The sequence below is a fragment of the Bubalus kerabau genome, chromosome 6, assembly GCF_029407905.1.
Source record: "Bubalus kerabau isolate K-KA32 ecotype Philippines breed swamp buffalo chromosome 6, PCC_UOA_SB_1v2, whole genome shotgun sequence".
Classification (NCBI taxonomy): Eukaryota; Metazoa; Chordata; class Mammalia; order Artiodactyla; family Bovidae; genus Bubalus; species Bubalus kerabau.
The window spans coordinates 89,409,649-89,434,263 of record NC_073629.1 but is presented as its reverse complement, the minus strand read 5'-3'; the positions used below and the strand labels follow the sequence as shown (position 1 = coordinate 89,434,263).

The following is a 24,615-nucleotide window of genomic DNA, read 5'->3' as shown; positions in this document are numbered from 1 at the left end:
CTCTTCCTTCCTTTTTGCTCCCATAACCCACATTTTAGCACCTTGCACAGTCTGCTCTGTGTTCATGGGGACAAGGAAACAAAGTGACAGTGTCAAGAAGAGAGCTGGGCTCACGAGCAGGTGACAGAAGCACTGCTTTGACAAAGCAGCTTGGGCCAAGACAAAGGCTGCTGGGGTCTTAGTCCCCATCCTCTCCCTCAGGGTGACGGCTGCACAGGTGTGGGACAGGGGCTTACAGAACCAGATCAGTGCGCTCTGGTCTCTCATCAGGGCATTCTTCAGGCTAAAGGTAAAGCTTTGCAGGGGAAGGGCACTGACAAAACTATGCTTAGTCTATAAATAACCTAAGTGAAACATGTCAACTTTCTTTTTTTCTATTACATCGATATAAGACCATCTAGGTCCCTCAAGTGGACCGTAATCAAGTGCTAATGCGTTAAATGAGGAGTTTCAGTCTTGGGCTTTTACACATTAGTGAAATTTTCAATAAAAAAAAATTCACAAGAACTACTATAGTGTTGCTATCTTCATATTTAAGTCACCAAGAATTTTTTTTACATATATGTACTATGACTGTTGTTTCATCAAAGAAAGGCATTTAAACACTAAAATATAGAAAATTTGTCTCAAAATAAAATTTTGTCTCAAAATAATCAATATGGCTTTATGAAAAATACACAAGACTGTTATTTTTCCTCCTAAAAATTAGACCAGTTCAGATCAGGCAAGTCAGTGCTATATAATTTCTTTATTTAGAGACCCTACCTGACACCATATGGGACTGATCCACCCAAAGGAGACCCACGCCTCTGTATATTTGCTGCCTTTGAGTGCTGGCAGGTCCTGGCACGTGTTTCTTCTCAACAGAATACAGCACAGTGAGACGGCAGTCACTGACTCCTGTGATGACATAAATTCTGTAAGACTCTATCTTGGTAGGCTTCCCTTGAGGCTCAGATGGTAGAGAATCCGCCTGCTATGTGGGAGACTCGGGTTCAATCCCAAGGTCGGGTAGAACCCCTGGAGAAGGGAATGGCTACCCACTTCAGTATTCTTGCCTGGAGAATTCCATGGACAGAGGAGCCTGGTTGGCTACACTCCATGGGATTGCAAGGAGTCAGAAAGGACTGAGCAACTAACCTTTTCACCAGATTATTGAGAAAAGATTTCACAGGGCCAAAAGTGGTTCTGCACATAAATGCTAGGGAATAAATGCTCCAGATTGAGAAGAAGCCCTGGTTTAAGGCTGTCAGTAACAGTTGCTTCTGTTTTTCAGGTTTCCAAAGCACTGGAAACCATGCAATCGTAGCTACGACATGGTGGTCTCCTTGGTTCCCAAATCCTTTGACAGATCCCTCTGGGCTGTAGTCATGTTGCTAGAATCCTTCTGGAAACCCAAGAGGATCTTCCCAAGGACACTAGTAGAACAGCATTGGTAGATTGTGTGTTCTGAGCTGTAAATAAGACATTCAACTGCACTGTTTCACCCTGAGGTCTAAGACAAAAATTCCCAAGAAGGTTGGATGGGGGGAGGCCTGAATTGTGGACATGTTTGGTAGCAACCATAACCCTGACTGACCTTGGTACAGCATGCAGATTTTACAAAAGACAGCTTTCCCATCATCACACGTGATCCTTTTGGCAATCTTCTGACATCAGACATTATAAGCAGTATATTCATTGCACAACTAAGGTTTAGAGGAGCTACATGACAAAGGTCACCTAATCAGTAATAATATAAACAGTCTCTTTTCCCCAGATCTAGTGATATTTTCACAAAACTATGATGCTCTGGAATCAGACTGTCCGGCACACATGGGGCTTGAGTCCACAATTTATGAGAATCCTAATCTCCACATCCTTCCCTCCTGAGCTAGTAAGTGTGAGCTAAGACCCTGGAGAATGGTAGCATGAAGATACTTAACTCTGCTTTCAGTAGAATCACACCCTCCTTACTTTAGCCTTGAGAAATCAAGACAAAATTTGTGGTGAGTGTTCTAATTGGATGGCACCACCGACTCAATGGACATGAGTTTGAGTAAACTCTGGGAGTTGGCAATGGACAGGAGGCCTGGTGTGCTGCAGTCCATGGGGTTGCAAAGAGTTGGACATAACTGAGCGGCTGAACTGTTAACTGAACTGTTCTAAGAAAAAGATTAAAAATACACACATCGTTTCATTTGCTGCCACAAAATATCCCAAGATGTCATTTCCTCTCTGCAACACTACCCTCTGCATCATATTTAAAGAACAGAATTTTTTTTTAACCCTAAAATGGGCAGTAGTTAATAGCTGATGGGGGGGGGGGCGGGTTGGGGGGTTGGGGGGGTGTTTATAGATCATTTTTCCCAGTGCCTTTCACAATAATTCCTTTTTATTTTTCTTTGCCCAAAGTGACCACTTGGGCAGGAAAGTGGCATTCAATCTTGCTTTCCAAGGGCCAGGCACTGTTAGGTCTTTTAGAAATGTAATATTTCAGTGAGGAAAATATTATTTTTGTTATTTTTTTTTTTTCCCCCAGCTGAAGAAACAAAACCTTAAGGGTTGAAGAGATCTGTCTGAGATGACACAGAAAAACTCTGAAAGGTACCCAAGCACATAGGACTCTCCAGCCTATCTGTCCTTCATCTTTTCCTTCTTTCCTCCCTCCCTTTTACCTCCTTCCAAACACATGAACAAATTCTGCCACTAGGGATTCAAAGTTCTGGTTCTATCCTAAGGAGTGTCAATGTAGTGAATAATAGAAAAGTCTGCAATATTGTGATGGGGACTACACAGGGGTAGTGGAAGCTGGAGAAAGTCAGTGCCTGGGCAGTGGGTAAAGCCCAGCTGAGTCCTCCACGGGGTTGGGGGTGGGCATGAGCTTCAGGTGACACAGTGCAGGTGGACATAAGCCGAGGAGGCTTGGCACCAGCAGATCAGTGGTTAGCAAACCTGGGATACAGAACATGAATAATGGGTGGCAGAGATACAGCTGGACAGGGCAACCCAGGCTAGGGCCTTTTATGCAACACTAAGGAACCCACTCCAGTACTCTTGCCTGGAAAATCCCATGGACGGAGGAGCCTGGTGGGCTGCAGTCCATGGGGTCGCTAAGAGTTGGACACGACTGAGCAACTTTACTTTCACTTTTCACTTTCATGCATTGGAGAAGGAAATGGCAACCCACTCCAATGTTCTTGCCTGGAGAATCCCAGGGACCGGGGAGCCTGGTGGGCTGCCGTCTCTGGGGTTGCACGGTGTCGGACACGACTGAAGCCACTTAGCAGCAGCAGCAGCAGCAGCAAGGAATCTAGAGTTACTCCACCACAGCCCAGGCTCACATGTTTTAATTTCCTTTAGACTCACAAGTCACAAAACATTCACATAGTTGACCCATTCTCATAGGTGTAAATATAATGATGTTCAATTTCATGCACGCGAGCGGAAAATCTATCCCCATTTTTCTCCCATTGGGAAATGAAAGGATTAAGCATCATGGAAATCAATGACGGGAACAATCCCATATCCAATCTAACTGTTCTTTTAACAAGTACATATTGGCAATTGTTTGTATTTTATTATTAATGACTTGTAATGCCTTTCACGATTGAGTCTGGGCACAGCTGCCCCACGCCAGATGCCTCATTGGGGCACAACGATGCCAGCACGGCTTCCGGTGGAGGCTTGCAGTGGTACTTGTAGCAGTATAAAATCTCCCATCCTTCCTCTGGATGCCCTGGCAGGAGAAGGTGTCCAACAGCTCCCCTGTGCAGGGCTCAGCGCATAGCTCACCTTTGCACAGAAACCTCTCCACTGTTTCAGCTCGTCAAAAACCAAAGGCGAGTGCTATTCAGAGTACGATCAATGTAGTCATTTGTTAGAGAAGCAAAAGGGAGAAGGGACCAAGAGGCCGAGGACCACCACCACCCTGGACAGTGGAGGTTGCCAAAAGCACTTTTAGTGACGACTTCGGGAATCAATTTTATTTTTAAAGGAGAGAAGAACATAGATAAAATGAGAGATTTCAAAACAGGAGGTGTTACCGAGGAGGATGCTTTGTGTGGTAACAGCAAGGCTTTTGTCCACAAGTACAGGATCTGCCAGGGCCTTATGGCCCAAGTCTCCCCTGGCCAGAAACTGGAAATTAGCCTTGCTGGCTTAGAAACTGACAGCAGGTCGCTGCAGTTCCCTATCTGTCACTCCCTCTTTGAGCTACAAGTGACCAGACTGGAGCCCTGTCTCTGGTTCTTATGCTCAGCAGAGCTACCCATTCATTAAGTAAAAAGAAGTGGTCTCTCACACTATCCACCTCCTAGTTAGCAATGTGGATGGAAGCCAAGCCCATCCCCAAAATGTGCTGCCTCAGCAGACTCTGGACAGAGGCAGGCAGATGCTGGAGAACACCTAGGGCTCTGCGGTGGAATTGCAATAAACAAAAAGAACCATCCCCAGTGGATCCTCTGGGCAGTCCTACTTAGCAGTCAGGCTCCTGTGTCCATGTACTTCTCCAGGCAAGAATACTGGGGGTAGCCAGTCCCTTCTCCAGGGGATCTTCCTGACCCATGATCGAACCCAGGTCTCCCACATTATAGGCAGATTCTTTACTGTTTGGGCTAATTCTTATTACCTTTTTTCTATGCATTTATCAAGCATCCTGCATTGTGCATAACATATTTTACTGTTCTTACCAGTTTGTAACTATCCTCAACTAGATTTAAAGTTCCTCAAATAGACACCACCTCAGGCTTATTCACAGTCTTATCCCCAGTGACTACTACAGAGCCTGAGACATGACATAACTCAACAAGCCTATGTAGATGAATACTGAATTTCCACCTAGAAGGACGGCTGTGGAAGGTGTAAAGAACCCAGCACAGTGGACCATCACTGGAGACCTTAATAACTGCTGTTTCTCTTAACCTTGTCCCTTCCCTTCCCTGATTACTACTTGGGTTCTGCTGGGATTATGGCCAATCTCAATTATTACCTACCAGATATATCCTAGCTAATAACCCCCAGGCTGGAGAATAGGAGCTTAGTTAAACCAACTGTCTGGGAATAGGATCAATCTATCTTCCACCTCCCTTCTGGCAGTGATAGAACATTGTTTCAAGAGGATGAACGATTCTTGAGCCAAGACGCTGCCAACTAACTAACTGGTCTGACTGCCATGTCCTACCCAACACCACCCAAAACCCAGGCCTTCCTTGGTCATCAATGCCAACCTGCATCACACTGGAGTCCTTCCTCTGCCTTTCTTTGGACAGCATCTCACTTTTAGCATCTTCCTTTGAGGCAGATCTGGGGCTCAATTATTCCTCCAGTCCTCTTTAAGATAATCACTGTGGTCTAATAAAAATTATATATCCCCAGCTCCTGAAAAAGAATTCAAAAATCCCTTGCTTGTAAGGTGACTTCTGGAAGGGCCCTGAGATAGATTCAGGATGGAGGCTGGTCACCAGAGAGGCAAACCACATGATTACAGGAATGGAACTTTCAGCTTGGTCCCCTGCCCTCTGTGGCATTGAATTTAATCACGTGACCAATGATGTACTCTATAATGCTTATATAGTGAAATCTCAATAAAAATTCTGAACAGTGAGGCTCAGGGAGGTTGCTGGTTGATGAATATACTGATGTATTGGAGGCACCCTGACTCCACAGGGATGAGTGCTCTTACACCCTACCCTCCTTCTATGTTTCTCCCCATTTGGCTATTCATCTGGATCCTCTATAATAAAAGGGTAATCACAAGTGTACTGCTTTCTTGAGTTCTGAGAGGTATTCTAACAAACTTCTGAAGCTGAAGAGGCCATGCAAATCCCTCAACTTGTAGATAGCCAGACAGAAGTGTGGGTTTATTTTGTTGTTATTGTTCAGTTGCTCCATTGTGTCTGACTCTTTGCGGGTCCAGGGACTGCAGAACACCAGGCTTCCCTGTCCTTCACCATCTCCCAGAGTCTGCTCAAACTCATGTCCATTGAGTCAGTGATGCCATCCAATCATCTTATCCTCTGTTGCCCCTTCTCTTCCTGCCCTCAATCTTTCCCAGTATCAGGGTCTCTTTCAATGAGTCATCTCTTCGCATCAGGTGGCCAAAGTACTGGAGCTTCAGCATCAGCCCTTCCAATGAATATTCAGGATTGAAATTCTTTAGGATTGATTTGTTTTATCTCCTTGCTGTCCAAGGGACTGTCAAGAGTCTTCTCCAGCAACACAGTTTGAACGCATCAATTCTTTGGTGATCAGCTTTCTTTATGGTCTAACTCTCACATTGGTACATGACTATCGGGAAAAACATAGCTCTGGCTATATGGACCTTTGTCAGCAAAGTATTGTCTCCGCTCTAAGTTTGTCACAGTTTTTCTTCCAAGGAGCACACATCTTTTAATTTCATGGCTGCAGTCACTGTTCACAGTGATTTTGGAGCCCAAGAAAATAAAGTCTGTCACTGTTTCCATTTGTTTCCTCATCTATTTGCCATGAAGTGATGGGACTGGATGCCATGATCTTAGTTTTCTAAAAGTTGAGTTTTAAGCCAGCTTTTTCACTCTCCTCTTTCACCTTCATCAAAAGGCTCTTCAGTTCCTCTTCACTTTCTGCCATTAGGGTAGTGTCATCTGCATATCTGAGGTTATTGATATTTCTCCCAGCAATCTTGATTCCAGCTTGTGATTCATCTAACCTGACATTTTTGCATGATGTACTCTGCATATATGTTAAATAAGCAGGCTGACAATATACAGTCTTGACGTACTCCTTTCCCAATTTTGAACCAGCCCATTGTTCCATGTGTGGTTCTACCTGTTGCTTCTTGGCCTCCATACAGGTGTCTCAGGAAGTAGGTAAGTTGGTCTGGTATTCCCATCTCTGTAAGAATTTTCTACAGTTTGTCTGTGATTTACACAAAGGCTTTACTGTAGTCAATGAAGCAGAAGTAGATGTTTATCTGGAATTTCCATCCTTTTTTATGATCCAATGGATGTTAGCAATTTGATCTCTGGTTCCTCTGCTTTTTCTAAATCCAGCTTGTACATCTTGAAGTTCTCTGTTCATGTACTCTTGAAGTCTAGCTTAAGGATTTTGAGCAAGACATTGCTAGCACATGAAATGAGTGCAATTGTGTAGTAATTTGAACATTCTTTGGCATTTTTCTTCTTTGAGGTTGGAGCGAAAACTGACCTTTTCCAGTCCTGTGGCCACTGCTGAGTTTTCCAAATTTGCTGCCATATTGAGCACAACACTTTAACAGCATTATCTTTTAGGATTCAAAATAGCTCCCCTGGAATTCCATCACCTCCACTAGCCTTTGTTTATAGCAATACTTCCTAAGGCCCATTTGACTTCACACTCCAAGACGTCTGTCTCTAGGTGAGTCACACACCATCATGGTTGTCTGGGTCATTAAGACCTCCCCTTTTTTTTCAATAGCTCTTCTAGGTATTCTTGCAGCTGGGGTCTGATGTGGGGAGGGGTAGTCTTCCCCAACAGTAGAAACCAATACAACACTATAAAGCAATCATACTCCAATTAAAAAAGTGAAAAATTAAAATAAAAAACGGGCTGGGAGCTTAACAGACACTTCACTAAAAAAGATACACAGATGACAAATAAGTGTATGAAAACTTATACAGTCTACCTTACATATCATGAGGAAGTGCAAATTAAAGCAACAGTGAGATACCACTATGCACCTATTAGAATGGCAAAATCTGAAACACTGATAACACCAAGTGCTGGCAAGGATGTGCAGCAACAGGAACTCTTACTCATTGCTGGTGGAAATCCAAAATAGTAAAGATACTACGGAAGACAGTTTGGAGGTTTCTAACATAACTAAGCACACTCTTACCATCTGATCCAGCAATTGTGTTCCTTGGCATTTAATGAAAGGAGCTGAAAACTTATGCCCACGTAAAAACCTGCATTCATATGTTTATAGTCATTTTGTTCGTAATTGCCAAAGCCTGGAAGCAAACACGATGTCCTTCAGTAGGTGAATGGATAAATAAACCATGGTACATTTAGACAATGAATATTAGTGAATTAAAAAGAAATGAACCTTAAATGCACATTATTAAGTGAAAGAAGCCAATCTAAAAAAGGTGAATATGATTCCAACCATATGTTAATCTACAAAAGGCAAGACTACAGAGACAATAAAAAGATCAGTGTTTGCCCGTGGTGCATGTGGAGAAAGAGGGGAGACATGAACAAGCACAAAAGATTTTTACGGTAGTGAAAACACTCTGTATGTATTATAATGATGGATATGTGTCATTATTCTTTCATCCAAACCCATAAAATGTACACCACCAAGAGTGAATACCAAGGTAAACTATGGACTCTGGGTGATTATGATGTATCAATGTAAGTTCATCCTTCGTGAAAGCGGTTGTACCACTTTAGTTTTTTGATAATGATAACAGAGGAGGTTATGTTGTGTGTGGGGAGGAGAGATATGGGAAATCTCTATACCTTCTTCTCAACTTTGTTGTAAACCTAAAAGTTTTCTTTAAAAGTCTTTAAAATAAAAAACACAACTAAGTGATTGCCAATTCAAGTGCACCCAGCTGTAAATCAATGGTCTCTGAAAAGCATAATTCATGAACATTTAAAAGAGATCAATAATGGAGGAAAATTTTTTTTGTCTGTTTTTTTTTTTTTATAAAAGAGATTTTTCAGAAGTTTCCTGGGTCAAACTCCACCATAGCATTTACCTTTAAGACAAGGTATAGAACTATTTACATTTAACTTAATATGGGTCAATTCTCAGTCCTCATCTTACTTGACAGGCCAGCAATGCTGGACATAGTTGGCCGCCCCTGCCTCCTGGAAACACCTCTTCTCTTGGCTGTTACTCTCCTGGATTTTTTCCTTCCTCACTGGCCACTTTTATTCAAGTCTTCTTCACTGGTTCCTTCTTATCTCCTCACCCTCTAAATGTTGAGAGAGCTCGACTCAGTCCTCAAAACTCTTCTCTTCTCTCCCCAAACTCTTTGCTTCAATACTTTTACACGTTCTCATGGTTTCTGATTGCATCTATATCCTTCCTGACCTCTAGATTCCTTACCCAGCTGCCGACTCCACAACTACGCATGGGCATGTAAACCACATCTCAAACTTAAATGTCCATAGTAACACTCCCCCAGCCTTTTCTTCCTTCAACATTTCCCAGCTTAGTAAATGGCAACTCCAACCTTCCCAGTTTCTCAGCTCAAACTTTTGGAGACATTCTCAACTGCCTTTTTACAAGCGAACCTCTTAATAAACTCTGCAGGCTCTATCCTTAAAATTAATGGGGAAGTTAGCTGTTTCTCAACCCCTCCATCATTTCCTCTCCGAGCCAAGTGTGTTCATCACCCCTATTGTCTACATCCCCTCATCATCTCCTTGTTTCCTCATGCATTCCCTTACCACTCCCTTACCTCCTTACCCCCACTGCAGTCACCACAGCAAGTCTTTGAAAAAGCAAGTCAGATCTTGTTACTCAAGAGTGCTATAATTATGTCAACGTTTACAAGGGGGGAAACAGTCTTAGGTTAAGTAAACAATCATACCACCAATAAATGGTAGAAAAAGAACGATTGAAAGCCAACTCCTTCTGAATCCAAAGCCCACGCTCTCAATCATAAGTCCCTACTGTCAAGAAGCCATTGGCACATTAAATGCAAACGACATTTATATCCTAGGCCTTGGTGGAACTGAAGTATATAGACAAGATTTTGAAGTATAGAACAGATTCATTCGACAAGTACTATTTGAAAATCTATTACATATCTGGCAGTACTCTAGACCCGTTGGTTCAGCAATGAATACAGGAAACTGTCCTCAGAGAACTTATAGTCTAAAGAGGAAGATATACAATAAAACAAAATAGATAATGACTCAATGGAAATGGATTTGAGCAAACTCTGGGAGATAGTGGAAGACAGAAGGCTGGTGCGCTACAGTCCATGGGGTTGCAAAGAATAAGATACAACTTAGTGACTACAACCAAATAAACAGAGTGATAAAGCTGGGTAAAGAAGATGGAGCAACAGAGAATGATACTGTAAAGCAGCAGAGACAGGGATGCTCTCAATGCACTGAAGCAACAGAAGAGGCCAGGTATTCTTCAGCAGAGTAGCTGCCAGGTGAAACGTAGGAAGAAATATTACATCTAATGGTGAAGAGTGAGGAAAGAAGCATTAGTTATTGCCTGCCTCATCACCTGAAAGAGAAGCAGCAGAAATTCTTTTGGTTCCTGAAGCATTAAAGGGAATACTTCTAATCTTCCATTCTATTAACAGACTAAGTGTCTGTAATAATACCTGGCATGTAATACATGCTCAATAAGACTGATATCCAGAAGTATTATATTTGCCACTTGTTCTTTTTCAAAATAGTCTTCACTAACCTTAGACATCTGCATTCTGATATACAAATTTTAGAAGCCATCAAATAACACACAAACACACCCATACATGTTAGGATTTTGAGCTGGACTGCACTGAATTAATTGTATCATCTGCAAAAACAACACCCCAAAAATTTTTATAAAGGCACCAAGAAAAAATCTGTAGATAGAACACATAAGATCGACATATCAATAAGAAAAAGGAAATTCACTCCAGATAAAAACAGGGCAAGGGATATGAACATGAAACCTAGAAAGAAAACCTGAATAGCCAATAAACAGATGAAAATAGCCTAACCTCAAAGGAATTTCTGGCAAATGCTAATTAAAACAAAGATGAGGAATCATTCTATGCCCATAAGATTGGCAAAAACTAAAAATCTAACAGTAACAAATGATTTAGTTATTTCTTTTTATATGGAGCACAGGGTACTCTTATACACCCTGCTTCTGGATATATAAATTGGGAAACCCACTTTAAAATATAATTTGGAAATATCCACTAAAACTGAAAATGCATATATAGTAAGATCTAACAATCTGGTCCTAGACATTCTGCTTTACAGTATCTTCTCACTTGAGACCAAAGGGATAGATAAAAATAGTTATTAAAGATTGTTTATAGCCCCGCATTGTTAACTAACTACCTAAGGGCTCATCATCAGAAGACGCAGTAAATAAATATTTTTATATTCATTTAACTAAATACTAAGTAGCAGTTAAAATGAATGAATCAGAACTACTTATATATCAACAGGGATAAATCTCAAAATTGATACTAAACCCAAGCAGTAAAGAGATAAGTTCATATTAAGTATGAATGCATTTTTGCAAACTTTTAAAATACACAGCATCCAAAGCACATTTTGTTTTAGATATGTCATATGCAGTAAAATTTCAAACTCTTGAAGAAACGTCAAACATCATATTCAAAATACTGATTTCCACTTGAGGAAAGATGGAATAGGTTCAGTTCTTAAAGAAAAAAAATCTGAAGCTTTGTCCAAACCAGGAAGTAGATATGCTGATATCTATAATAATAGCCTCTGTATTTATCTGTATGTTTAAAATCTGCATAATTTTAAAAAGCAACAATGAAACATCAGAATGGTTTTTTGGGTTGCAAGTGAGACTTTTTCAACATTTTGGTGGCCATCTGTAGAACTACATGGCCATATGCATCTTCCCAAAATTATGTTTCTGCTTCCAAGCAAAAGCAAATACCCTGTGTTACATTCATTGTCGAAAAAGTTGAATTTGCCTTTTTTTCTATGGGGTTCACTTTGAGTTGAGTAAGTATCTTTCAACTGAACTCTATCTGATATGAGCACCCCTGATTTGTTGCCCCAAACATCAGAGGGAAATTTGCAAGAGCCTAAGATTTGAGTTATGCATAGTTCCCACCTTCTTTATTTGGTCTTTATCACCAAGACTTGTTTATTGAAGCATACATTTCTCCTTCCCAACATATGAAAAATATGTGACTATTACAGAGACTTCTATATTTGAGCTCTGAACTCAATGAACACCCAAGTAATCTCTCTCATGATTACAGATGATTTCTCTAGCAACCCAAAATTGAGCTCTTTAACTCTCATTCTGACAGTGTCTACATTATCTTTTTTTATGCAAGCTAAGAACTACTCTGAAATGTGTCAGCTATGACTCAGAGATTGGTTTAACCATTTGCTTTGTTTTTCAATATTGAAGATGTATAAGAAAAAGCAAAAATTTTCCCTAAAGATTACAATTACCACCACTTCGGGCAGGGAGTGGGTGGCGGGGAGAACAGCTGCTCCAGATGTTAAGTGAATTAAATGACAACAAAGATATCAAATGTACTCATCAGATCTTCCAAAAGAATGTCATCCTGATAAGGAAATAGGATCATTAAAATTAAATGATTATATAGAAATGAACAAACATCATTTCCAATATTCTAATTTGGATTTGCAGTTAAACTCAACCATGCTATTTCTCTTTTCTAAATAAAGAGATTTCTGGAGGCAGCATGTTCTCTTATAGAGCATGAGTTTTGAAGACAAAACTGGGTTCAAGTCGTAATTCTGCAAATTATTAACTGGTGACCTTGCAGAAATCACTTAACTTCTGTAAACTCTACTTTCCTCCCTTGTAAAATGGGGATAACAAAAGTGTTAAGGGATAATAAAAGGTATATTATAGGAATCTGTGAAGAACTAACTGAGATGATGAAATGAAAGGGCTTCAAAAAATGTTTGTCACATAATAAAGATGAATTAGTAATTATCAGTCATATTCTTAGATAGATAGATAGTGAAGTCGCTCAGTCGTGTCTGACTCTTTGCGACCCCATGGACAGTAGCCAATCAAGCTCCTCCGTCCATGGGATTTTCCAGGCAAGAATACTGGAGTGGGTTGCCATTTCCTTCTCCAGGGGATCTTCCTGACCCAGGGATGGAACCTGGGTCTCCCGCATTGTAGGCAGACACTTTACCGTCTGAGCCACCAGGGATAAACATTAGTTATTATTATTATCACATAATTGACATGTGTGAGACCTTGCTATTTTCAACAGATCATCAAGAAAGTGTTCCTGATTCCTACAACTCAAATGAAGAATTAAAACCTTTAAAATGAAAAGCCCACACAACAACATTCAAGATATGAGAGAACATTTTCTTTCCCCAAACTGGGGATCTTCGTAGGCATCTTCAAAATACCTGACATGGAGTGAAATGGATAACTTCCCTGACTCCTCAAAACAGAACTGAGCATTTCTTTTTCTCGATACTCCCAGTTCATACTTCTGTATTTCTAGTACACTTACTGTTTTTACTACTCCTTCCACTCAGCCATGAGCTACAGGGGAGAGGAGACTGTTTCTTTCATGTCTCATCACCTGTGTCAAGCACAGAGCTTACCAGACTCTGGGTGCTCAATGAATAATTAATGACTGACTAGGAATGAGAAAGAGAAAATAAAACAAGCATTTACCAAGTACTTGCCGTGTGCCAGACACAGAGTTAGGTGCTTTACATACCTGTCACCTGACCTAGTCCTCACAGTAACACTGGCAAGTAGGCACTGTTACTAACCACATATTAAAGATGGAGAAACCAAGATTCAGAGAAGGAAGCCATTCCAGAGTATGAAAGTAGTAAATGATGGCACCAGCTTTCAAATTCGATTTGGTCTAATGCTGAAACTCTTACTCTCTCCATTCATCTAGATCACCCACCTTACAGAACAAACTCTCTTTGGGAAAAGTGGAGGCACATAAGAACTTTTAGAATGAAGACCCTCACATGTGGGGCCCTAGAATGAAACATCTGTTTCTGACTCATGCAGTCTTCACTCTGATATCAGATATCAAGCTCCCTATTCCTTAACTGTTTCTCCTGAGTTTCTTACTCACTGGGTCTGTACACCATCTCCCTTAACCTATGGATTACTTGTAGGGCACGTGCTAAGACACTTCAGTTGTGTCCTACTCTTTGTGACCCCATGGACTGTAGCCTGCCAGGCTCCCCTGTCCATGGGATTTTCCAGACATGAATCCTGGAGTGGGTTGCCATTTCCTTCTCCAGGGGATCTTCCCAACCTAAGGATCAAACTAGCATCTCTAACATCTTCTGCATTAGCAGATGGGTTCTTTACCACTAGCGCCACCTGGGAAGCCCAGGTTAAGCCACCCAGGTTAAGCTCTTAACCTGTAAAGTTTCTCTATTTTGTCTAAGCTGACTTTCTTAGATTTCATCTCTTAGCAGCTTAAACCTGAGGTCTAAGGGAAAACTGAATTCTGAGTTCTCTCACTCACCACCCTTGGTGGCCACTGCCAACCATACCCATCAGAACATTTAATTCAGACTGGTACACTGCAAGTTTTTATAAATCACCCAAGACCAATAAAGAGACTAAGTGTCCAGGCTTTTGATGAGTCAAAAGCAACAAATCTATCATTACTCTCATACATCACAGCTAATACACCTGTCAAAGGCACTATATACGCAGCCATTTTTTTCCTTTTCCTGTTTTTATTTTTTTCCCATAAATCCTATTAAGATGAGCATAAAAGACAATAATACATGCCATAGATTTCTTCATTACTTTGACATTAGTTGAGTCATCCATTCAGTCAGTCAGGCATTATTCAACAAATATTTTCTCTACAACTGCTACCTGCTGGTCACCATGCCAGACAATGGGAATACGAAATGAACAAGACAGATGGCCACCCCTCATGAAGCTTACTTCCATCCTTAATATATTGCTTGAGCTCTAACAGATGAAATGTACCTTAAAGATTGTCTAAACACCACTCTTTCCCAGTTTTTGAGAGGAAACTCAGACCCAGAAGTCTAGTAAATGCCCATTGCTCTGCTGTTTCCAATTGAAATCTCTGTCCAATACACCAGACGGTGCCCATCTGATGAGCAACATGTGAGTTGGCATTTATTAGGCACCATGTAAGCAGGGACATTTCAAAAGGCCTGGCATTCAGCTCCCCGAGAAGCACTAGAAACTAATTTGACAGCAGAGTGTGGTGTCTTTGGAAAGACAGCAGGAGCTGTATAAATTTTTTAGAACAGGACTGTCATTATCACGACCATGTCCAGTCAAACATTCAGCAGGCAGCCAATGCCTCTGAGGAGTTGGAGTGGCCTTCCTTTGTCTCCTTGAAGGTGTTCATTGCATGATTTATTACTAACAGGACTGTGTGGGCTGTCTGGAGAAAAGGGAACTGTTTTAAAGGTAAAACTGAGTAGGAAAAACCGAAAGACACTGGCACCCACTTCTGAGACTGAAATGAAACACCAGGTGCCAGCACTCCAAGTTGGGCTCCCTCTCAGGGTTATCCTGCTCCTGCTCCACGCTGCCTTTTCACTGCCTTTCTCCAACAGCTCTGCCAACTCAAGAAGGCTTTGCCCATCGCAGCAATACAGCTGCAAGCTTCTGCTCCTATTCTTAAACTTATTTAAACCTGCTGCTGTCAGATGAGTGGCAAGGCCTCCTCCATGGACTAAGAAAAAAAAACCCAAAAAACTATAGACATGGGTAAGTGTGGAGGTAGGGCCTGCAGAGGCTTACCCATAAGGGCTGAGAGTTGTCAGATACAATAAATGTTGGGCTCATGCTAGTCACCAAGATGGGGCAATTTAGCAGAAAGGTAGGAAGCATTTTCACCCACAACCAATACAAGGTCAATGGGACCTTAGTTGAAAGAGTAAAGTCCCAGCAATCCATTGGAAGGATAATATGTAGCATATATATTCATGTATTTACAAGTCCAGGTCCTTTTGTGATGATAATGATTAAAAAGGCCCCTAACTGGGTGTGGAGGAAAGAAAATCCTCCTACATTGTTGGTGGCAACATAAATTGGTACGCCACTACGGATAACAGTATGAGGGCTCCTTAAAGAACTAAAAAGAATTACCATATGATCCTGCAAACTCTCTGGGCATGTATCTGGAAAAGACAAAACCTAATTTGAAAAGATACACGCACCTCTATGTTCACAGCACCACTGTTTACAATAGCCAAGACATGGAAACAACCTAAATGTCCACCCACAGATGAGTGGATACAGAAGATATGGTGTATTTGTACAATGGACTGTTAGCCACAAAAAGGAATGAAATCATGCCATTTGCAGCAACATGGATGGACCCAGAGATTATCATGCTAAGTGATGTAAGTCAGACAGACAAATATTATATATCGCTTATAAATAGAATCTTTATACAGAATCTTTAAAAACATACAAATGAACTTATCTACAAAATAGAAACAGACTCCTGACACAGAAAATAAACTTATGATTACTCAAGCAGAAAGGATCAAGAAAGGGATAAATTAGGAGTTTGGGATTAAGAGATGCATACTATTATATATAAAATAGATAAAGAACAAGGACCTACTGTATAGCACAGGAAATTATATTCAATATCTTATAGTAATCTATAGTGGAAAAGAATCTGAAACACACACACACATGTATATATATGAATCACTTTTCTGTATACCTGAAACTAACACAATGATGTAAATCAACTATACTTCAATTAAAAAAAAAAGACAAGTCCCTAACCCAAGAAGCTCATAGTCTAGGGCAATAACTCTACAGGTGTATACATTAAAAGTGTCCACGAAGCTGTTTATTACAAAAGAGAGCTACCCAAGATAACCCAAGACCTTGAATCATAATAACTAATCAGGACATAAGAACTTGTATTTTAGCAAGTTCTGCCAATAATTCCAATGTGCATTCCTGGTTAAAATCACTGGTCTATGGACAAAGAGCACACTTTTATAAGAGGCAGCCCTTCTTGCAGACTATCACCATCACTCCCACCAGTTCTATAGCCTCGGGCATGCTATTCAACCTATTTAATCTCAGCTTTCCAATCTGTAAAATCAGTGCAATGGTAAAAGGAAGAACAATTTTTAAGTTCTTCCTAAATGTCAAGAAACTAGCTCATTGGAAAAGACTCTGATTCTGGGCAAGACTGAAGGCAAAAGGAGAAGGGGGTGGCAGAGGATGAGATGGTTGAATAGCATCACCAACTCAATGGACATGAATTTGAGAAAACTCCGGGAGATAGTGGAGGACAGAGGAGCCTGGCATGCTACAGTCACGGGGCCACGAAAGAGGCGGACACGACTTATCAACTAAATAACAACAATAAAATGTTAAGAATAGTGCTAAGTGCTTTATACTTTTTTTTCACCTCATAACCTCATCAGATAGATGCTATTAACTAACACAAAGTAATCTAAAGCATTTGTATTAGTTTCCTGTTGCTGAGTAACAAGTTATCGCAAATTTGGCAGCTTAATCTCACACCTGTTTATGAGTTCACAGTTCAGGCAGGCTTCTTGGCTTAGGGTCTGGCCAGGCCAAAATCAAGGTGCTGGCCAGAGGTGTTCTCATCTGGGGCTCTGGAGAAGAACCCACCTCTAAACACATTCAGGTTGTTGGCAGAATTTGGTTCTCTGTAGTAACAGCTGTGACCTAGTGCCACTCACGGCTCTTCAAGCTCACACCAGTATCTTTTAGGGACCCTTCTCCATCTCCAAGCAGCAGCACAGTAAATTGCCCTAATGATTTGAATCTCTCTGACTCCTTTTCTAAAGCAGAAATCTTAAAATCTTACCTTAAAAGCAAAAATCTCTCTGCTTTTAAGGGCTTGAGTGATTAGATCATCCCCACCTGGAAAAATCTTCCTTCTTAATGTAAACTATGCACATAACATAATGCAATCACTAGACTGGCATCTCATCATAGTCACAGAGATTAGGGCATAACATTTGGGCATAATATTAGAAATGCTGCCTTGCACACAACCATAGCCAACTGAGTGAGTGGGGAAAGTCTCAGTTGTAGTTGTAATGTTGGCTTAGACTCCCACTCTGCCATTTAATCTCTGCCTCTAGACAAGATACTGAATTTCTCTGAACGTCTCTCTCATTGTAGTTTTGCTGTTGTTGTTCAGTCACTAAGTAACTCTGGGACCCTGTGGACTGCAGCATGCCAGGCTTCCCTGTCCTTCACTATCTCCTGGAGTTTGCCCAAACTCATGTCCATTGAGTCGGTGATGCCATCCAACCATCTCATCCTCTGCCACCCTCTTCTTCTTTTGTCTTCAATCTTTCTCAGCATGAAAATCTTTTTGAGGGAGTCGGCTCATCATAATTAAGTGATATTATGAACTAGTTTACCTGGTATGAGGATTTACTGAAGTTCCACCTGGGAAACTAACTAATGTCTGATAGAAGTCAGAAATGGAGAGAATGGTCTAAGACAGGAGACATCATTTTGTGGTAATGATCACATTACATTTTGAGGACTGTGATGGGAATTAACCATGATACAGCATCTAGTATAGGGCCTGGGTCACAGAAGGTGCCTGACATACAACAGCTCCTTTCCTCCTGGAGTCTATGCTGTACACGGTGGTGTGTCATCTCATGTAGGTTTCACAAATTCATGTCAGGTGTTGAGCTATTATTACCTGTGCTTTACAGGTAAGAAACGGTCAAGTAATTTATTCAGTGTCCCTCATTAAATGACAGCAGAGCCAGCCAAAACTCAAACTTAGTCCTGTCTTAGTCCTTAGCACTGTGCTTTCCATCTGAAACTTTCAACTGCCTAGTGCATTACTGAATCACGTCTGCTGCACCCACCACGGTAAGCACAATTTTATGGCTTGCATTTTAATCCCCTTAACGCTAAGCTCACAGAATCATGCAGACTCATCACAATGCCAGCGTCCCCCCTTGCTGCAGTGCGCACAGCGCAGAATTGATAGTCCACTTCATTAGGAGGACACACAGGGCCTGTTAGCAACATCTGTCTCAACAGAAGCCAGCATGCTTCCTTATCTCCTGACCTACATTTTTCCTAGTATGATTAACTCATTTTGGGGGGTAGTGCCCTAGTATTTGGGTTAACACCCTAAGTTCAAAGATATTTGGCTCTGGACACTGAGAGATCAGCTAGAATTCTATAGCCAAGAAAAGAACAGAATTGGTCTGGGGGTGCAAAAGCTTTAACAATGTGTACTCTTTCGCTCACCCATTTGCATTGCAGTTCATTCATTCATGTGGGAACCCATTCATTCAAATGGTCACTTTCGACTTTGTCTTTTATGAGAAGCATGGCCTTCAAAGGTGACTGAGGTCTTGCTCACAAGGAGCTCTCCGTCGAGGAGGAAGAGGGACATATTAAAGGTTCATTACAGCAGGACACGAGAAATGCCACAGCAGAGCTCTAAAGCACAATGAAGGAAGAGACCAACTGTCAGTAGACTTTTTATTTCAAAGTCAGTTTATTTTTTTATTTGGCTGCATCAAGTCTTAGTTGCAGTGCACAGGCTCTCTAACTGCAGCACACAGGTTTAGTTGTTCCACGGTATGTAGGCTCTTAGTTCCTCAACCTGGGATTGAACCTGCATCCCCTTCATTGCAAGATGGACTCTTAACCATTGGACCACCAGGGAAGTCCCAGTCAGTAGACACTTAACATGTGCCTTGAAGGATGCACACAAAGAATGTGGATAAGAGGGAAGGGGTAAGAGGTAGGCAAAGGGCTCGGAGAAAGAAACTACAAGTTGTGACTGAAAAATGGTGAATTCAATACAGCAATAGCACACATGGGCATGGGACAGGGCGGGCACAGGGAAGAATCCCAGGGATGCTCGTTTTATGTCATGCTGAACACTTTCTTTTCTTCTCACTGCATAGGAAGTTAAGGACTGATTTTTCTTCTAAATAAGAAATCTTGCCATTTGAGAATAGAACATATCACTCTGATCCCAGGGTAGGTCAAGATGAAGGGACAGAAAGATAGTGAAAATGGATACCATGGATCCCACCAGGTCCTCAGTCCCCTAGAGAAGGCACAGGAACTGGATTCCTGGAGCTTCCCCACCATATCCTCTAACACGATGGAAATATTCTGTGCTGTTTGATAGGGTAGCTGTGGGTCACATGAAACTTTTGAGCATTGGATATGTGGCTAGTGCAACTGATGAACTGAATTTTTCATGTAAATGCATTTAAATTAATTGAATTTTAAACTTGCCATGTGTGGCAAGTGGCAGCTTTATAGGAGAACACTGAGTCAGAATTCTTTGGGTGTTTCTATCTCCACTCTCTCTTCTCAAGGGACCCAGCCTCCCCATACATGTGGATGAGAGAGACTATCCCATGGTGGTGGTGGGCATTTCTGACACCTGTCACTACTGGATTTGAATTCTTTGAGGGCAGAAATTGTCTCTCTTCTATGGGAGTATACCCAAAGTGCCCAGCTCAGGACCTGACATGAGGAACCTATGTTGAGTGGAAGCAGGTACTGCCCAGATGAAAGGCAATCTTTCCCCACAGGGAGATGACTTATCTTCTCTTAGGGAAGCTTTATAATTAAACATAAACCACCTCTGAGACATATTTTTAATAGCCCAGAAGTAAGCTAAGTTGGAAAATAAACTATCCCTGCTTACCTTTATCATCCAACCAAAAGAATTTCTTTGCTTCTTTTTAGCATCAGGGCTGTTGAAACAGGAAGATTTTCTTTCTTTCTCATAAGGCCACTCCTATTTCCTACTGCTAATGAGCTAAGCAAAATGTTCATTATAATCTTCCTAATAGTCTTGAGTATAAAGGACATAGTCTAAGAAAAAATAATAGCCCAAATAACTAGTGTTAAGTAGCACTTCACAGTTTATGAAACATTTGCCCATGCACTGATGAATTTGATCCCAACAATAGCCTTGAAAGTTTCTAATCATCATTTTCATTTTACAGAAAAAGTAAAGGCTCAGAGCAATTCTCCAAATTATTCAAAGATTCAAAGCTTTATGAGGTAGAGTTAAAACTGAAAACCAGGTTGATCTAAGAAGCTCCTACCACACGTAAGGAAACACTTTGAGTTAACTAAAATGAATTATATGTAGATCTCGAAGACTGGGGTAGATTTCAACATAAGAAAATTAAAGACAAGTTTTGCCTGTTCTGTTTTCCCTGACTAGAGAGATATTCCCTTTTTCCTTTTTATTTACCCAAAGGATTATTTCATCCTGAAAGAATCCAAACAAACTAATTAGGTTCCTCTTCAGAAAAAAGAAAAAAAAAAAAACTCTATTAATAAATTCTCTGCCTTCTGATTCTCAAAGACTTTTGCTGTTTGTCAAGTCATTTGTCAGTTAACTAATTAATTTATCCATCCATCCAACTGGCAAACTTTTAAGGAGCCCCTGTTGTGAACCAGTCCCTCCACCCGGAATTCATAGATGAGAAAGGAAACAGCCTGTATCTTCTAGAAGCTTAAGCTTTCTTGTCTCTTGACCCTGATTATTTTGAATTGAACTAGTATTCATTTTTTTGTTTCATTTGTCTATGGCACACTGCAAACCTCAGCCACCACCAAACATACTAGGCATGCTAGGAGTGCCATCATTCATACTGATGACAAATATGTATTAACTGGTGGTAGAAAAGAAATCAGAAGCACTATATTACTATTTACTGAGCATTTCTTAGATAAGACCTGCAGAGTGGGGAGAAAGAGGGACAAAACAAATAAAAGGAAAAGGCACTTCCCTAAGGAGTAGAGAATCTGATTAGGGAGACAAGACATTTATAAAAAGTTGAAATGCAATAAATCAAAGAAGAATACACTCAAAAAGGCAAATTTGAATCTCATCCAGGACATATGACAAATAATGGTTTTACTGCACACATTTATCGACCGTCTACAAAGTGCCATACACAGTGCAAGGTGTTTTGGAAAAACAGCTGAACTCCTAAGCAATTTTCACGCATCGTCTGATTGGACCCACCAACCCTAAAATGCCAGAATCATTACAGATGAGCAAAACTCAGGCTCAGAAGATGGTAGCCAGACCAGTGAAAGTGAGAGTGTTAGTGGCTCCATCGTGGCTGACTTCTTGTGACCCATGATCTTCAGCTCACCAGGTTCCTCTGTCCATGGAATTCTCCAGGCAAGAACACTAGAGTGGGCAGCATTCCCTTCTCTAGGACATCGTCCTAACCCAGGGATCAAACCCGGGTCTCCCGCACTGTGGGCAGATTTGTCACTGTCTGAGCCATCAGGAAAGCCTGGACCAAAGTCACAAATAATACAGGCACCAAGACCCAAACTCAGGTTTTCTGACTGCATGTCCACTATTTCTTCCACTAGACAATATTGCCTCTAATGTTACAAATTAACTAATGAAAGGTAAGAATGATGAACATAGGCTAGAATGAGCTGAGGAGGACGAGCTTGGAAAATGAAGGATGGATATGATAGTACTACGGAAATTAAAATTTCAGTCATTACATGGAGTTTACCATTGCAGATTCAATGTATGTGATTAAACTACAGAGATTACTACTGTTATCAACGTTTGGTTAATTATATCGACCTTCCCTCTGGGATTGACTGTTGTTCTGGGAAAGGCCTTATTTAAGATAAATGCAGACCTTGTATCTTCTCATATCTCCTGGTAGGGTTATCTGAGCTGTGCACATCCAAATATATTAAATAATGGACAACAGTTACACGTGCATATATCTTTTCTATGTATGTAACCGCTAGCACAGTAGGTATACTAAGAAAGAAAACTGAGGGTGCAATACAGAAATCTGGCAGATATTATCTCATTCACCATTTTATCTCCTGACCCAGATTAGGTGCTCCATAAAAGTGTACTGTACTCATGAACTTAACTGCTTTGTGTTTCTTGCCAACTATTAATCAACACAGTATGTGTTGCACAACAGCCAAAAGGAATACACAAATATTCCATGTAACAAGGGGAAGGAGGAAGAAGAGCAGGAATAAAGCCCTGAGAAATGAACTGTTCTATACAGCTATGACCTTTGTCAGCCTTCTCCTGCCTTCTTCAGTCCTCCTCTAATCGAGAAATAAGACATGCATATGAAACATCCCAGGTTCCAGCCTATTGAGTCTCAAGTCTACCACCCAGAGCAGAAAATAGATCATCAGTCTCACTAGAATATAGGGCCTGGAATTGGTCATCTGGCCATAGACCTAATTAATAGCCACTGGGCTTAGAATGGGGCCTGGACATCCAGAGAATAACTGAGTTACTATCTGTCTGCGAACCTGGCCCTGAGGATAGGACTGTATTGCTAACTTGCTCGGCGGCTGCACAGTGTTTCTCACTGGAACTGGAAATGGGAATGCCACCATTTACACAGAGGGTCCTTCCGAGTCCATCTAGCCCTTGCCAGATCCTATCCTGGGAATTAGGGCCTTACTCTTCTTACTATGACTTCCCTCCGGCTCAGCTGATAAGGAGTCTGCCTGCAATGCAGGAGACCTGGGCTCGATCCCTGGGTTGGGAAGATCCTCTGAAGAAGGAACAGCAACCTACTCCAGTATTCTTGCCTGGAAAATCCCATGGACAGAGAAACCTGGCAGGCTACAGTTCATGGGATTGCAAAGAGTCGGACACGAATAAGCAACTTCACTTCTCTTCTCTCCATACTATGAGCTCTTGGCTGGGTTCTGCCATGGAAAGGAAGCCACGGGCTGTTCCTCTAACTTGCAGAGCTTCAAACACCCAGTGTTTATCCTTTCTGCAGTGAGGCCCCAGCTACCTTATTAATCCCCCTGCATTCTAAGACCAGCTGAAGGAAAGCCCATATTTTCAAGAGCTATCTACAGCTTGTTAATGCCTTCAGCCTCAGTCCAGTAATTTTCCCTAATTCCTATTTCTCAATCTTACATTAAAGTTACAAAATCTCATAGAAGAGTCTGCTTGAGTTATGACAGCCATATAGTCTTAAGTTTGCGGGAGCTAGTTTCACTTGCATGATTTTCCATATGTGTATATATGCATCATTTCATATACCTTTTTCTAGGTACTGGATGTGAAAAAGATATCACAAGTAAATGGTTATAGATTTATGGTTGACATTATTAAAGCCCAACTCCAAGGTCTTAGAAAAAAGCAACCTTCAAACTTTCCCTGAACTTTTTCTAAGAGTTAAAAGAATCTTTACAGTTTTCCCCCTTCGAGGATTCAGAGCATCTTGGAGACAAAAGCATTTTCAGGTGCTTCCCTTCTGCCTTTAATCTTCTAACTCTGGGCAAAGGGGTCATAAAGGACTTTGCTTGGCAAAGGCAGAGAGACAGAAAGGGATTCCTCTGGAGTGGAAAAAGGGCCAAGGCTCTTTCCTAGGGTGGGGTGGAGGGAGCTATACATCAGGGAGCTACAGGAGGTGCCTGCATTTCTAAAGGAGATGCTCAGAACACGTACTATCTCAGAACCTATTGGCCCTTACAATTTCCTTATTCTTACTTAAGAAAAAAGTTAAAACAGGAGGAAGAAAAATACAAGGACATTCACAATGACAAAAGCAACATGCATGTAACTCCTCAGGTCTACATAGAACCCCTTGCTGGCTGCTTCATCATGCTTAAATAATTCATCTATGTAACTTAATTTTTCCCAATCCATTTAAAATTTTTGGAGTCACTTATTATGACTCCTAATTTCTGCCAAATATTTTAATACTAAAGGTCATTAACCTTCCAGCCATTCTTCAAGCAAATTTTAACCTGCTTTTCATTATACAAGAGCCAAAAGTCTCATAAAGCATTTCAAAACACATCTAAACAGAACTATGTTCTTAGACTATCTCCATTTGTCATCCCCTAGAGCCACAATTCTAAACATAATTAACCAACTGGAAAAAACTTCAAGCAGAATTTCATTC

At 41.0% G+C, this 24,615-nt stretch overlaps 1 protein-coding gene and 2 long non-coding RNA genes across 40 annotated transcripts in view; 1 reads left to right on the top strand and 2 right to left on the bottom strand.

Moving 5' to 3' along the window:
- The window catches only part of DAB1 (DAB adaptor protein 1), a 956,508-nt gene that overhangs the window by 230,115 nt on the left and 701,778 nt on the right, over positions 1-24,615 (bottom strand). The window lies entirely within an intron of this gene.
- On the bottom strand, positions 772-17,617 carry LOC129655399 (uncharacterized). Its single transcript, XR_008715980.1, has 3 exons — positions 17,321-17,617; positions 5,208-5,358; positions 772-900 (listed from the first exon to the last, which is right to left on the bottom strand). It is a non-coding gene; the product is annotated as an uncharacterized LOC129655399 (long non-coding RNA).
- Positions 2,522-24,615, top strand: part of LOC129655400 (uncharacterized) — a 57,177-nt gene continuing 35,083 nt past the window's right edge. The window contains exon 1 of the long non-coding RNA XR_008715982.1: positions 2,522-2,586. This is a non-coding gene — a long non-coding RNA (uncharacterized LOC129655400). The remainder of the gene's footprint in view (positions 2,587-24,615) is intronic.